The sequence below is a fragment of the Silene latifolia genome, chromosome 7 (assembly GCF_048544455.1).
Source record: "Silene latifolia isolate original U9 population chromosome 7, ASM4854445v1, whole genome shotgun sequence".
Taxonomy (NCBI): Eukaryota; Viridiplantae; Streptophyta; class Magnoliopsida; order Caryophyllales; family Caryophyllaceae; genus Silene; species Silene latifolia.
The window spans coordinates 69315215-69332585 of record NC_133532.1 but is presented as its reverse complement, the minus strand read 5'-3'; the positions used below and the strand labels follow the sequence as shown (position 1 = coordinate 69332585).

Below are 17371 nucleotides of genomic sequence, written 5' to 3'. Positions count from 1 at the left end.
TGGTTGATTTTGATGAGCTTTGCAAGCTCTCCTTGTCACAATTCACTTGCTCTTTTAATGGAGCATCTTCAATTTTCTTCTTCCATTGGAGTTCCGATTTCTTCCTTTCATCCTTTCGGCTATAATGATCAATCATGAAACATGGTTCATGCAAACGAGGAGCTTTCATAGTCTTGTCAAGATTAAAAGTTATGCTTTCATCTCCCACTTCTAGAGTGAGCTCACCATGTTTCACATCAATCACCGCACCATGCGTGTGTAGGAAAGGTCTTCCTAGAATGATTGGAATGTTGGAATCTTCCTCCATATCAACAATGACAAAGTCCACCGGGATGAAAAACTTCCCAATTCGCACGGGGACATCTTCCCATATCCCTAATGGTGTCTTCGTCGATCTATCGGCCATTTGGAGTGTGATGTTGGTGCATTTAAGCTCTCCCATCCCCAACCTTTTACTCACCGAGTACGGCATGACACTCACACTAGCCCCTAGATCACATAAGGCTTTGTTGATCGTCGTGTCGCCAATGGTACACGGTATTGAGAAGCTTCCCGGATCCTTTAACTTTGGAGGTGAACTCCCTTGAAGTATTGCACTAATCACCTTAGTGAAGGCGATAGTCTCAAGCTTCCGGATCGACTTCTTCTTTGTGAGGATATCTTTCATGTATTTCGCATAGGCCGGCACGTGATTGATTAATTCCGTGAAAGGAATTGAGACTTCCAAATTCTTCACAATTTCCATGAACTTTCCAAGTTGATCATCAAATTTGGGCTTGGCTTGACGACTTGGAAAAGGAAGTCTAATCACGATGGGCTCCTTCTCCTTGACCTTGTCTTCATTTTTCTTTGAACTTTCTTCTTTTGATGATTCTCCATCTTTGGAGCTTTGCACAATTTCTTCCTTTTCACTAGCATCCACAACTTCGTCCTCAACTTGCTTCCTTGGTGCTTCATACCTTGTACCACTTCTCAAGTGAATGGCACTAACCGTTTCATGTCTAGGGGGATTACTTTGAGGTGGTAATTGCCCCTTTTGTCTTTGTGAGCTTGAAGATGCTAGTTGAGTCAATTGTGTTTCCAACATCTTGGTGTGAGCTAGAATGTTGTTGATGGTGGTTTCCTTTGCTTGGCTATCTTTTTGCATTTGAGTGAAAAATTCTTGTTGATTCTTTTGCATTTGGAGGACCGCTTTTTGGACATCAAAACCTTGGTCATTTTGGTGATTGTATGGATTTTGATTTTGGTAACCTTGGTTTTGATTGTAAAAGGGTCTTTGATTTTGGTTTCTCATGGGTGGTGGAGTGTATGTTGTTTGAGGGTTTTGAACATTTTGGCTTTTGTATGAGAGATTTGGATGGAATTTGGTGTTTTCATTGTAAAAGTTGGAATAAGGGGTACCACTCTTGTATGCTTGGAAAGCATTCACTTGTTCATTTGTTCCCCTACATTCACCTTGGTCATGTCCCAAAGTTCCACAATTCTCACATATCCCACTTGGGATTGATGAGGTTGCCGTCATGGCATTAACATGATGCTTTGATGATTTTGAGTTTTCTTCAAGTCTAGCCATAGCTTGTTCAAACTTCAAGTTGATTGTGTCAATGTGAGCACTAAGTTGAGCACCCAATTGAGTAACGGAGTCCACTTCATGCTTTCCTCCTCTAGTAGCCTTGCGAGGTCTACTATATTGTGAGTTATGGACCGCCATTTCCTCAATCTTGTTCCATGTTTGATTGTCATCAACTTCGGTGAACATTCCATTTGATCCCATATTGAGAATGTTCCTAGAATCTTCATATAAACCATTCCAAAATTGTTGTACCAAAAACCATTCGCTAAGTCCATGGTGAGGACATGAGCGACAAATTCCCTTGAACCGCTCCCAAGCTTCATACAAAGATTCTTCATCCCTTTGCTTAAAACCCGTAATTTGAGCTCTTAGCATGTTAGTCTTTTCCGGTGAGTAGAATTTTTTGTAGAAAGATAGAGCCAACTTCTTCCAAGAATCTATTCCGAGGGTGGCCTTATCAAGGCCCTTCAACCATTGCTTCGCGATGCCGATTAAAGAAAAAGGAAATAAGACCCATCTAATTTGGTCTTGAGTCACGCCCGTTTGAGAGATTGCATCACAATAGTCGCAAAAGGTTTCCATATGAGAATGAGGGTCTTCACTAGGCATCCCCCCGAATTGGCTCCTCTCAACTAATTGGATGAAGGCGGACTTGGCAATAAAATTTCCGGCTAGATGTTGCGGTGTAGGAGTACCATTTGGTAGATTCTCCTCGGTGGGTACGGAGTGTGACGAGAATTTAGGCATTGTAGGTGGATTTTGTGGGGTATTGTGTAATGGGTTCTCCTCTCCTTCTATTGCGAAAGGGTTGATGAACTCACTAGTGGGTTGAACAACTTCACTAATACCTCTTAAATTCCTCCTAACAAGTCTCCTATTGTTCGTCAAGGTTCTTTCGATTTCACGGTCAAAAGGTAACAAATCACCTTGTAACCTTCTAGACATGCAAAATATCAAACAACTCGAAAACAATTAGAACAAACCTTGAGGAGTTTTACTTCCCCAAGGCGAAGAAAGACACAACTAATAACAATAAAAAGAAATCTAAATCAAGTAAACACCGTCCCCGGCAACGGCGCCATTTTTGATCGGTCCGTTTCGTGTTCACAATTAAAGATGTGGTCGTTGGGTCACGGTCGAATCAAAACACAATTTATAACTTCACAAACAACTCTACAATTAGTAAAGAGGCAAGTAAAGGTCGGATCCCAAGGGACGGGTATTGAAATGAGATTTCTATTGCAACTAGTGGTGTCTAAGGGGTGTCACAAATTGGGTTGATGTAGAAGGTCACTAAACTAAAATAGCAATGAAAATAAACAAGCAAGGTGAATTAAAGGGGTGTAAACAATTGATTAAAAGCACTAGGGTGTCATGGGATCATAGGGGAATCATGGGAATTGATCATACAAACATGTTCTCAAATAATAAGCAAGCAATTATTGTTGTGATGGATTGAGTTGGGTTATATCTTACAATCCTAGGAAAGGTTGGGTCCCAGAGCCGAATCGATTAGATTGTACAACACTTACAAGTCGACTTAATCTTCCCTACTCAACAACATGCATGGTCTAATGAGACTCGAGTTGGGTTATGTCTTACAAGTCTAATTGAAAAGATAGAAGATGATAGTAAATGCAAGGATTCATAGGCTTAGCATTTCATCAAATATAACATGTGCATGAGTTGAGATCAAAACAAGCAAGCAAATAAAACATGAAAGCATATTAATTTAAGCATGAATCATTCCCCATGTTGGTTTCCCCTAATCACCCATTAACCCTAGCTAAGAGACTACTCACTCATTATCATGTTGATCATGCTAACAAGGTTGTCACTCATACCAACAATATGAAACATGATGAATAAATGAAAGTAATTAACAATAATTAAAAAGGGATTAAGAGAATTATACCTACTAATGATTCCAATAATAAAACAAAGATAAAAGAAGTACTTGAATGCTTTATTGAGAGGTTGTCAATCTCCCAACAATAACCCAAATAATCTTCAATTACCCAAAATAAAGGATGAACAAAAGAGAGATTAAGGAAATAAAACTTGTATTAGAACTTGATTAATTGTTGATTACAATACTAAAGAGAGATTTGATTGATATTAACTACTCTAATTATTGATAAGAAGACCATGCTCCTCTAAATAGACTAATGGGGTATTTATAGTGGAAATTAGGGAGGATGCATTAGGGTTAACTAAGGGCTAAACTAGTAATTACACTTTTTAGATTGAGCAAGGAGGACCCGGTATTTTTCGAAGGAAGGGCTTCTTTCTTCGTAGCTTGAGAAGAGGAAATCACGCCGTGTCTTTGGAATCCGGGCGGAATAAGGTCGGGACGGGCGGATTCTGGCGATGGGGTCCGAGCGGATTCGAGGGAATCCGGGCGGATTGTGGAGGTGGAATCCGAGCGGATTAGAGCAAAGCCGCACGGATTGTGCAGCTGTGGGACGGCCGGATTGGTGACAATCCGCACGGATTGTCGCTCAGCAAGACATCTTCTTCTTTTCTTCGCTTTTCTTCATAAATTCCTTGGGGATTTCCTTGGGGACTCAAGGATCCTTTCTCAACATTGCTCTTCTACTATAATATGTACAAAGGCCTTCTAATCTTGTCTCTCCTTGATGCTTGGTCATTGAATTCGATCAATTTAGTCTCGTTTTGCCATGAAAATGCAAGATTCTTACTCATTTCCAACCAAGGGATCAAAATCTCAAAGAATATGCAAAACAAAGAACTAAAGATAAGAAATGACCCAAATATGCACTAAAAAGCATGGGAACAAGGCTAATTCGGGGGCTAAATATGCGCTAATTATGGTCACATTAACCATCTTCTCTTTCCCACAATTTGAACATGAACTGTTGCATATTTATTGGGATAGACTAACTTCTTTCATCTCTCAGTCTGGCTATTATGTTAGTATATGGGAGATGTGTCGTATCATATATGATGGTGTCAATGGTAGAACACTGGCTAAAATTGAGGGAAATTATGGATGGGAATTTAATGACTTGTTCTATGAGGCGCAATGGGAGCTTCTTAAACACTTAGCCCAAGCCAGTGCGGAGTCAGAGGAGCGTTGGAGAGCTGACATTAGTGACCTGAAGGCCACTCGAGATCTTTCTGTTGAGGGTGATTCTGTTACACCCGCTACAGAAGATTTCCTCCTTCTTGAAGAGGATGAGTATGACATGCTACCTCATCCTATTTCCTTATCTGTTGATGAAACTGATTTTGTTGCAGCTGATGATTTAGGGATTCATCCTTTGACTGACGAGCCTATTTCTATGGGTATTAGTGATGAACATGTTTCTGATATGCTTGAACTTTCTAATAATGAGCCTAATGAGCCTTATTTTGAGGCAAATGTGCATGATTCATTTATTGACGTTTCTAATGTTTTTGATAATATTTGTGAATGTTCTGCACAAGGGTCCTTTACAAAGGATCCTTCAGAGGCTTTGATGTGTTTTGAGACATGTACAGGTGAACCTCCTATTTGGAAAGCTGAACTAGACGCTCCAGAGGCTGCAATATATGGGACAGAGCTCATAATGGAGGGAAACAATAAGTCACACGAGTCAGCAAATGCTCCTAGTACAGTTAAGGTAACATATTCTTTTGCCTTTGACTATGACATTAGGAGTGGTAGACCTCCTGACCAATCTGAGGTAATTATTGACAATAATTTCATGAGAATTACTGGTATGGCGGGTAGTAAACCATCTCGTATGGTTTCTACTTTGTGTTTTGATGATCCACCCTCTCTCAGTTGGACGGAAAATCTGCTGAGATTCAATCATAATTTTCATCAACAATTTGATAAGCTGAGACGGTCTTTAACTGTAATTTTATATGCTCCTTTAGTATTATGGTGCTACTTATGCTTTTGTGTAGCACATGCGCAGTTGTTTGATCAGTTGCTACGCGCTTTGTCCTGTTATGATTGGCCCTAATTAGGAGAAGCTGCTAAAAAAAAAATTGGTCGTGCGGGAACTGTCTGAAACCAGCGCTACCCAGGAGGCAACCCCGATGTGATATTGTTTAGTTTTGCGAATAAATTATTTACTTATTTCAAGAACTTGTTTGTTTAGCTTAGTTTTATTTCCGTCTTTAGACTTTACATTTGGGTTAGCGCAATTTTGGGCGCGTTATTATGTGCAATTGCAGGTATGAAGATCGAATTAACTCAATTCATTGAGTTAATTCGAAGAAAGCACTGTTCATGTCAGGTCTATCAGTCGATCGACTGGACTGTGTGGTCGATTGACTGCCCTTTGCAGCACAGAAGCTCCTGTTCAAGTTCTACAGGTCGATCGACTGAGGTCTGTGGTCGATCGACCGCTTCTTGCTGTTGTACCTGTTCACGATCATTCCCCTGCTGTGTTTGATCGATTTGCAGAGCATGAAAGGGAGTTTTAGGGAGTTTTCTCTCTATCTTGTTTCTCTTTGCTACGTTATAGCTTTCTTCTGTTTAATTTATTTGCACATAATTACCGTTTCAATTTTGTTTCTCGGATAATGCGCGGTATTTTCTATCTTTTTCAGGTACTTATGGTAGCATTGCTGGCTACTAAAACCTCCTAGCTCACGCTGGTTTGGGGAGGTTTCCTTACGCTTAAATCTTGTGAGTTCCCGAGCTTCTTTCTTCATGTCTTATTTAGTTATTTATCGCAATATCCCATTTCCTTTGTTATTTATATACATGATTTTGCACAATGAGGGCATTGTGTGATTTGGTTTGGGTAAGGGTTTTGCGTCGCATTTGCATTTGTTTTTATTGCATTTCTGTTGCACGTTTATTGCATTTCAGTTTGCATTGTTATTTCATTTCCCTTATAAATTCAAAAAAAAAATTCAAAAATATCACGTTTAATTTTGTATATTAGGTTGAGTCAGATTGGAGTATTCATTATTGATAGTTGTCATTTGCTTAAACCCTGCATTTTATCACATCTTTTAGCAAAAGTTTTTGCAAAATCTCGAATTTCGTTTCAAAATTTGTTGAACAATTAGACTTGACTTTAAATTTTGGCAAACTACAAAACTTTCTAAGGAATTAGAGCTTTATAAACTGGTGTCATTCATGACCACTTTCATTTAGGATTGTGAGTAGTTACTCTCTGCATATCGTGTAACATTAATTTGCACAAGTATGACATTTAATTTCTTTTTGCCTGCATACATTCGGGTTAGTGGTTGGTATTGCATGTTTGGAGAATGCTTGCGAAAATCCCTTTTATTCATTTTACCCATTAGCTTCACATTAGCCAAAAATTGCCAGTTGACCCTTTAGCTACAATCCATAAACTAAGCCTACTCTTTGCTGAGCTAGTTTAGTAGTTTTAGTGGTATTCGTTGTATTGTATCAATTTTGGCTCGATTTGCACTCTATGAAGTTGGTAATGAATTAAGGAGAAAAGAAAAAAAAATGAAAATATTGAAAAATAGTGACTGCCGAAAAAAACGGAAAAAAAAACGAAAAAAAAGAAAACAAAAGAAAAAGAAACGGCAAAGAAAAAAAAAAAGAAAAAAGTTTACTCCTATGTTTGCTTTATATTTTATGAGGAGTGTTATTTGGATTAGTGAAGTGTTTGCCTAATTCATTAAGGCATTTGAGCTTATTTCATTGAGTTAGAAGTGGATGTATTTATTCGGTTTGATAGGATGCTAGCTTGGCTATTTCCCTCTCTTTCCCATATCGTTTTGCCTTTTCTTACCCATAGCCTCACCTATCCATATCTTTTCAAGTATTCGGCATGTAATGGACTTTGATTGGTTGGAATGTATGTGCACGGTAGCTAGAATTACTTATCATACTATATTGCATGCACGATTATGTTGGTCATAGTTTAGGTGAGCGAATCTTATTTCCTTCTCTCTTACACATATATTTGCTTACCATTTGCTTTGTTGAGAGAAGCGTGACCCGGGAGAGTCCAATTTTGAAAGTCTTGCAAGGTCAAAAGTTCAACATCTTTTTGGAATATGCATAAATTCGTTTGCTTTACATTGCGCTATTAGTAGTTGATTCATATGCATTAAATTGGTTTAAGTAGACGGTTTTCAGTTTGTCCATGTTTTTCTCCTTTCTATCAAGATTTAGTTTTGCATTTAGTTTGCTTGGGGACAATCAAAGGTTTGGTTTGGGGAAGTTTGATGCGTGTCCTAAATATGATATTTTACACCCCATTTTACACGCATTTCAGAGCTCAATCAAGTAGTTTATGCTACTATTTTCGCTATTTACGTCTACTTCCGTGTTTTTGTGTAATATTGCAGAAATGTGAAGAATCCAGCGGAAATCGAGCCGAATCCATCCCTAAGTGCATAGCATTGCATTTGACATGAAGTAGATGCTCGAGGAATGAGCTTGGTGCGCGTTTCAAGGCCTAAAGATAGCAAAAGCATGGGTGCATACGAGTTTAACAAGCAAAGAAGCCCTTCACGATATTGCAGCCTGCTTCAGATGGCAATATCTCGAGTTCTAGAGCTGATAATCAAGTGATTCCAATTACAGGTGAAATCTTATCCTCTTAGATTTCCAACGCCGCGTAGAACGCCTGATTTGACCAAGTAACGAAGAAATAGCAGCTCTTTTAAGATCGTTGCGCGCTGTAAAATTCGTCAGAATGCACTACTGTACAGCACCCTTGGTCGATCGACTGACCTACTTGGTCGATCGACCAGAGCGCGAGTTCCAGAAGCTACTGTTCAGCTATGCTCGATCGATCGATCGGGTCTTGTGGTCGATTGACCAGTTTATCTTTATGCCGAATGAGATTTGTTTGCGCGAGACTTAGTAATTAGTCTTATCTTTTATTAATAATAGTTAATAATAATTAGCTCTTGAGTATAAATAAGAGATGAATTTAGACCTAGAGACTAATTCCCCTTTGCTCAGTTTTGGGGTGATGTAACTTTGCTTATTTCGTTCGGCGTTGCTCTTTCTTTTCTTTCTAGATTCAATTGTAAACTTCTTCTTCCCTTAATCTTGTTCTTAATTTGCTTCTTGTTCTTAATCTCTTCTTAATTACTGTTTTATTCTTAATTTCTTGTTCTTCTTTAATTAATTTATGCAATTAGTTTAGTTAATTCCTTTCGTTATGCTTTATTTAATTAATCGTTTCATTATTATTGTTATTAGATTTATCGTTATGCTTAGGTAATTCGTTGCTAGGATTAGGGGAATTGATGGAATAACGATTTTTGCTAATTAGGTTTAAGATCTGTTGATTAGATCATTTCTATGTTGTTCATCGCTGTTTTGATTACAATTAGTCGCTTGAGTTAACGCTATTCGACTGATTAGTTTCGTAAGCCTTGACCTAGATCTGACGATTGGGAAGGATGAGACCTGCAGTGAACAATAGAATACTTTAGTAAGGGCGGAAGCTACACTAATAGTGTTTTAGGGCGAATTGAGACCGTTAGGAGATATTCGTTGCCCCTTAGACTGATTTATGAGACTTATCTGTGACCTTAACTGCTTTTATCTGTTTCTTTTGATGACCCGAAATCCTAGTTTCCTTCTCTTATTGTCAATCGTTTATTTTATCTCCTTGCTTTAGTTAGTTTTAGTCCTTTATCTTATAAAACCCCCAATTGTGACAAATCCGACAGACCGAGTTAAGCAGATAGATAGCAACCTAGCCTCCATGTGGAGATCAACCCTACTTACCGCTGACTTCTGTTAGTAGTACTTAGGTATTTTATTTTTGGTACTAAACGACGGTATCACCTATTGACGACAATAATATGTATAACTCGGAATACGAAGATCTATCTGAAAACAAAGCATTTCTGGAAGATTTATGCACTGTACAGCGACATACACTCGATCGAACTAGTCACAGTGTTGGATCGAGGGCATTATTCGAGGAAGTGTTCGATCGAGCAGAAACCACCAATCGATCGAACTGTTTTTACGAGGAAGACCTCGATCGAGCAGATCATGATGTTCGATCGAGCAATATTGAGGAGGAGAGTCTTCGATCGAGTACACTCTTTGCTCGATCGAACATATTAGCCACAGAGAGCATTGATATGTCATCTTGGTTCGTTTTGGATGACGATTTTGATGAAGATAAAGGTTATGGTGAATCTCCCATTTGGAAAGCGGAGCTGGATGCTCTTGAACCTGCGATATATGAGAAAGAACCCACCAAGGAAGGGAATGAGAAGGTAGCTGAGTCAGTGGCTATTCCTAGCGCGGAAGAGGTAATTTATTTTTTTGTCAATGATTCCGACGTTAGGAGCGACCAACCTGAGGTAATTAATGATAATTTTATTATTATTGTTATAAATCGTATACTACCTCATATGACTTATGCTTTATATTTCAATACTCTACCCCCTCCCGGTTGGACGAATAAGTTAACAATTTTTCACCATACTTGTCATCATAAATTCGTTAAGCTAAGACAGTACCTTAGATTTCTTTTAAATGCTCCTAAGCTCTCTTATTTTCCAACGACGGTTAATTTGAGCTTTTATATTCCGCTCGTAGCTGGAGGGTAGAATTATTTTATGGATAAATTTGGGAGCTGTCATAGGAAATTCGTTAGGCTTAAACGGATGCACATTTCAATTTCCTATATTATTATTCTATTATGGTTCTACTTACAGTTTTGTGTAGCACATGCGCAGTTATTTGATCGGATGCTGCATGCTTTGAGCTGTTTTGACTGGGCTCAATTGGAAAGGCTGGCTGAAGAAAAGATGGTCAAGCTGGGACATGTCTGAAACTAGCGCTGTCTGGGAGGCAACCGGGAGTTTAAATTTTTAGTTGATTTAATTTTAAGTTAGTGTTGCGTATGTAATAATTGGTTTTTAAACCATAGACTGGAACAGTTAGCTTGTTTTGTTGGCTCCACGGGCTGTTTATTGTATCTTTGCTGGAATCTAACGTGGATGGCTCGATCGAGTATTTTTTATACTCGATCGAACCCTTTTGCTGTTGATTTCACTCGATCGAACATCTGCTCCCTTCGATCGAGTGCGTGCATAAGACGATCTTTCGATCGGGAGCCCTACTTTCTCGATCGAACTGCTTAGGTGCCAAGGTCACTCGATCGATCATTGGGTCCTTTCGATCGAGTACTTCCATTTTGATTCGCAGCCAGCGACGCTGTTCTGCAGCTGTTTGCGACCTCCCATTTTGCTGGCCCGTTTGGGGAGGTCCCTACTTCGCGTACTTTTATAAGTTTTCCGCATCTCACTCTCTCCTTTTTAGTTTGCATTTCCTTTTCCTATTTTTTGGTACAATGAGGGTGTAAGATTCATATATCTCTTATTAGACTCTTCTAATAACTAAGTGTTTATAAGTTTAGTCATAAAACTTAAAGGAACTTATACATGCAAAACAATTTAAATTAAATGAGAAGAATTTAGACATTCTTACAATGGGGGCCGAAATTGGTTTATACTACTTTGGTCTCCTACCAAATAGTCTTCTTATGGAATAATCCAAATGCCCTAAAAACCCTCGATCTAATAGCAAGATCTACTCCTTAAGGATTTGTACCAAGGAAATTCTTCTTAATACAAATATTAATTTGAAATACTAGAAATTAATACTTGAGTCCTTAAAAATACTAATATTAAGTGATTACTACTTCTAGTAATATATGAATAATATTAGAGATTTATGTGAGTTTATTATTTTGTTCAACAGCAAAAAACTAGAGAGATAAATTTTTCTCAAGTTATTAACTAATGAGAATGAATTAGTGTGTTTGGAAAATACACTACTTCAGTGTATTATGGAGGAGGCCACCGGTTATGCATGGGTAGAGTGCCCAATGCATTTTCATTTTTTCTCTTCTCAAGAGTGTAGGTATGCATACCTACAGGTATCCATTTTAACTTTGTCAATTTGTTAATTTGTATTGTGTGACAATTGGACATGTTACTAGACATGTAATTTAAATAATGCATTTTTAACAAATTAAAAATCATTATATAAACAAATAAATCACATACAAAAAATTAACTAGTAATTCTCAATTACAATTACTTAAAATTGGTCATAGAATTATAAATCACAACTACTTGTATTTATAATAAACAATTCACTCTTTATTTTAACTGTTTCATAAACAATAAATAAACCTTAAGTAATTAAAACAATTTAATTACTTAGACGAATCTTATTTAATCAAATTACAATAAGATACGTATTTTCACTCACAAAATCATTTGTTCACTTTTAAGGAATTAATTAACTTGTATCGTCATACAATTAATTAATTAATTAGTCAATTAAGAATGTTTCCCTAGAGGTATGACCTTAAGGGATCAACTGATCACCACCGTCATACGACAGTAATGTCAAACTCTAGTCAGACAATCATTACCGATTAATATGGACCAGTTGACAATAAAATGTTACAATCCCTCATGTATTCTTAATATGAGATTTAAACATGTGATCTCATTATTGTCGTGGACACATACTCCAACAATCTCCCACTTTTCCGCGACAAGTGTGCGTCACCAATTCTCTTGTCCTATTACAATCTCCCACTCAATGCAAGGTGTCTTGCAGGTCGTACTTGCATTTGATCATATCATGAGTGGTTTCCTCGATCTGGAGAATAACTGTCTGACCGTAATTATCTACCATAGATACCTTCCGAGCGTGGCCACGTATTTTCAGTTCATTGCTCCTCGAGTGGCCTTGAGATATAAGATAACTCTGACGGGGATGGACAATTCTTGTTGCACTCTTCCCTTCGATTAGCCACAGCTCATCATGACCCAAAACATGCCCATTAGACCCCAATTACGAAAGTCGACGAACATAAATCAAAGTCACTCTGAAACTGTGTCATCTTAGGGGAACAGTCATTAGTCAAAGAATCAACTCATAAGAATACCATAGTAGCTCTCGCCACGGCCAGGCTATAAAAATTTCCAGAACTCTATAAGCGGTCATAAGCCCGACAGAGTGTCCCTCACAGTCTGCCTATGTGATTGACTAGTCATCTCTTATGACTCTATGGCACTCGAACTTGCCATCAATCGCATCACACTCTAGTTACTTCGAGATGTCATCTCATATAAGTAACTAGGGACGAATACTATGTCAATCCAATTCACTTTAATGGGGTTTAATATTGTCTCAACAATCCCATTTGGATGTAACAAAGTACAGGATGAGTTAACGAAAACTCAAACAATAAATGTGATTACCACACACGAGTAGTCAATACCATATTACTATTCTTTGTCTTATAATCTTAAGTGTACTCATGCACTTGTGTAACGCAATAAAAGTTTAGCTTGTGAACATACCATATATCCAAGTGTTCAACTTTATGAATTGTGATTTCCTTCAATTTCATGTTATCCTTCATAGCATGAATTTACTAAGTACATGTCTAGACTTCTTACTAGACTTAGGTTCTTTAGCTTGAAAGAAACTCTTACTGTTATCACATAACTTGTGATGTGGGTATCGGTGGACAACACTACTTATAGTTTTAAAGTTCACCACCCAATCACAACGTACTTAGGTTCATTTCGTAGAATCTTGCAATGGATGACAATAAAATACACTTTTCTAGTTTCTTACTCCTTATGTCAATAAATTGCCTAGGATTTTCACAAATCCAAATGAGTTTGGAAACTAGAGTTTGTGTAACCTCTTAACACACAACTTGTTACACTTCCAAACTCTAGAACAGATCATTAGTTCTCCTTGAGAATTCATGATGGTTCCTTAAGGCTTACCAATGACTCTCATATGGGTTAACTTGTTATCGACTTATCATGCTCCAAGCATTTAATTCATCTAGGACATGTGCATAATGGCATTACATGACTATACAAATGGCGGAAACATTGGTTATCGAATTCATGTAGACAACAGTTCTTAGGTTCTTTAAATAACCAAGATCCTATCATGGTAATTCTTTATTCATCGACATGAATAACCTACTTAACTGATTGATTTCTTTAAGATGAAGAATCATAATTAACATAAGATACTAATCTAAGTGTCAATCCAACATCCCATGTTTTAATAGATTCACATGATGTCCATTATCATCCAGAATTGAAAACTTAAATACTTCTTTATAAAAGACAGTATATGCTCGTCATTCCCAATGAGTAATATGTTATGCAATTCATGAAGGATGATTTCTCCCACTAAACTTCATGTATAAACATGACTGTCACAGAATCCCACTCAATTCCACATGTTTCGTTTTTGACAACTCATTCGAAGTATTTTATGAATTGAAATAATCATTGCTTTTCTAAGTGTTTGTTAAAACCATATATGTCATTCCCATATCCCTTTCAAAATACCCATTTTGGAAAGTGGTCTTAATAACTTACTTTTTTTTATAATGAAGTATAGCAATGATTTTGAGTCTTTAGCATAGCTAACAATTAGTTAAGCTTTCTCTCTATGCAACTCTTAATCATAAATTTCCATTTACTTTGGATTGGTCTCAACAATCCCAAATAAATCCATTTACTTGTATAGATACCATTTTAGTTTCATAAGGCTCTTAAGTAAAATGTCGAATTTTAAAATCTCTAGTTATATCCCTCCATCGATCAAAATCTTACAATCCAAGAACATCTTCTTTTGGTCTCCTCACGTAGTTGCCTCAAGAACATCTTCTTTTGGTCTCCTCATGTAGTTTTCTCAAGAACATCTTCTTTTGGTCTCCTCTATGCGAAGAGTTTGTGGCTTAATTCACTCCCACTCTATCTTTAGGAAAAAAAAATGCCCTTTTTCTCCAAAGATAGCTTTTGAGCCACAAAATGACTTAATAGTGATGGAGAAGGAGGAAAAACGTAGTACATATCAACTTAATAGTGATTTAGTCGAGACATATTAAAAGGATAATTTAGACTAGGTGATTTAATTTTTATAGGTGTATCAAATAAGGTTGGTAATGTTCCCTTGTGTGAGTTCAACAACTCAATCAAAACTTCATAATTGATCTTACATAAGTAAATTGTGACTTTAGTCACAATGGCATGAGGAGAATCGAATTCATATCTCATGGACATATAATGACTCAATCATTATAATTGTCTATTAGATCAATTTAAGTTGGTAAAATCTTAATGTTTCTCGAAGCAAGTAGTGAATGATGATAAATTTTAGAACAAACGATACGATAAAATAAGTTACTTGGGTTGCAAACCAAGTCACCAATATCCAAAATACAACCATTGTTTAAGGAGACAAACAAATTTCCAAGTCGAGCGAGGAAATCAAAATAGTTCTAAAATTTCAAAATACACCATGAAACTAAAGACAAAATAAAATAAAGCCAAGCATCCACCGATCTAGCACCATGGGCGGCTACATCTAGCTTCCCTCAAGATCTTCTAGGCTTGCTTTTCTTTGCCCTTGTCCTTGCTAGGATGCCCTAATTACAATAAAAAGGGGTAAATATCACAACTTGTATCAAAATACCAAAGTTGAGATCGAAACATAAAAGATAGAGATAGTTGTTTACCTACTGGAATAACTTTTCCAGCTTTGATGTCGCCAAGGTACTTAGGACAATTTCTCTTCCAATGCCCAACACCATTACAATAGTGGCATTTGTCCCCGGATGGGGCACCCTTCTTGGGTTTAGAGGAGTTAGCTTCACAAGCTTTTCCTTTGTTCTTGTAGGGAGTTTTCTTCTTTCCCTTGTGACCTCCTTTCTTGAAATTCCCTTTGCTCTTTTGATTAATGTTGAGCACATCCTTGGTGGTGCTAGCATTTAGCCCCATGTCCCTCTTGGCTTGCACAAGCATTTTGTGCAATTCATCGAGGGACACTTTCAAGTTTTTCATATTAAAATTCACCCTGAATTGAACATATGCCTTAACCCTGTTTAAGGAATGAAGAATTCGATCAATGATGAGTTCTTCGGGAATCTCTACCTTTTACATTTTTAAGGTCTCAACATGCTCCATCAACTTGAGAACATGAGGGCTAACTTTTTGGCCCTCCTTAATGTTTAGATCAAAGAATGCGGAAGCCGCATCATATTGAATGATCCTTGGAGCTTGTGAAAACATGGTCACAAGCTTCGTATAGATGTCATAGGCGGTGCTAATCTTTATAGCACTCCTTTGGAGTTCGGCCTCCATAGAGAAGATCAACACATTTTTGATCGCGGCCGACTCCTTTTGGTAAGTCTCATAGGCTTGCCTAGCGGCGGAGGTAGACCTAGCGGTAGGTGCGGCGGGAGAGGCTTCGGTAAGGTAACGAATCTTATCGTCACCCTCCGCGGCCAAGCGAAGTTGAGCGTCCCAATCGGCGAAGTTTGACCCGTTATTTTCTAATTTAAAACGATCCATGAAGGATCGGAGCCATGAAACATTGGTGAGAGTGTTCGAGCTAGTGGTTACGTTTGAATTTGGAGTTGCCATTGCAATTGAGAAAACAAATATGACTACAAAAATAAAAGTGAAGGAATTAATAAACATCTATTGTTTTAATAATTGTAAACATTTTAAACAAGTTTTAAACATTTACATAGTGACCTCTACCCAACTATTATAAATGATCCCGAGATCCAAATTCATATTAACTTGGGCACGGTGAGCCGATTCATCCCTTATCAATATAACTCGGTGGATTAACTCTTTAATCGATTCTACTTCTAGAACTCTCGGTCGATAAAATTACTCTAAAATTTATCTTTAGCCCGGAACACATGCGACTACGGTCACGAATACTTCTGTTGAGCTCAATCAAAATTTCGATGTAATAACATTTTACTACCCACTTACCCAACGTAACAAGTTTAGCACCCCGGTGAGCCGAGCCTACTTCCTTATGAAATTGGGATTCATGGTTTCTACTATTTGGTAAGGCTAATTCTCAATTATTATTATTAGTAAGAGGTCTTGTCAATTTATTATCTATCTCGTTTTAAGTGAACTAAAGTAGTGAACTACGATAATTATAATTGACACGGTCGATGACTCGATAAAAAGATATGCATGTGTAGTTATGGCGATTTGGCTATGCATGCAAACATATAAAACAAATGCAAGGCAAAAACGATAAAATCTTAGTATGGCCTTCCTAAAATAGTAAATAAAATAAACTATTTACAAATTCGGAAATTAACTCCTTTGGTCCCTTGAACATCATTTGGCATGCACTCCAAGGTAACACCGCCTTTCTTGGACCGCCATCTTGAATGGCACCGTCTTCAAGGAACTCCGAAATAAATAAATTACATAGCTTTTCTACTTTATACATTATAAAAAGAAAAACAAAAGTAAATAAAAAAAAAAGTGATACGAGATCACCCATTAATTACAACCAAATCGATATCCCCATTCATTTCGGGAAATACCAATTAAAAACTAAGGCCATACTAAGTACAAATTACATAATTCAAAAATTATATAAAATAAATCATGACAATCATACTAAAAAATGCAGCATTAATATATGTATGAAATATGCCATGTGAAGTGCCAAATCGCCCTATTTAAGCTAATATCGTATATTCGTTCCGGTTTCATAGATAGTGTGACATTTAACCTTTTAAAATCACATAATATAGCATAAATCACATCTATGTCCAAGTTAATTACCCCAACCATCTTAGGACTCAAAAATTTAGTCTTCACTAAACATTTGACTATAATTCAACTTGATATTATATAATTGCTCTTTAATCACTATTATTCATAATAATAAGGAAATAATTCCCAAAAGTCATAAAAATTCGAAAAAATTAAAATCATAATTTTGTATATTCTGGAAAATTCCCAACTTTCCAAAACTTTAATAAA

At 37.1% G+C, this 17371-nt stretch overlaps 1 non-coding gene across 1 annotated transcript; it reads left to right on the top strand.

Moving 5' to 3' along the window:
- Positions 1-1841: 1841 nt before the first annotated feature.
- Positions 1842-1948, top strand: LOC141593480 (small nucleolar RNA R71). The gene has a single exon (XR_012521560.1). It is a non-coding gene; the product is annotated as a small nucleolar RNA R71 (small nucleolar RNA).
- Positions 1949-17371: the final 15423 nt, after the last annotated feature.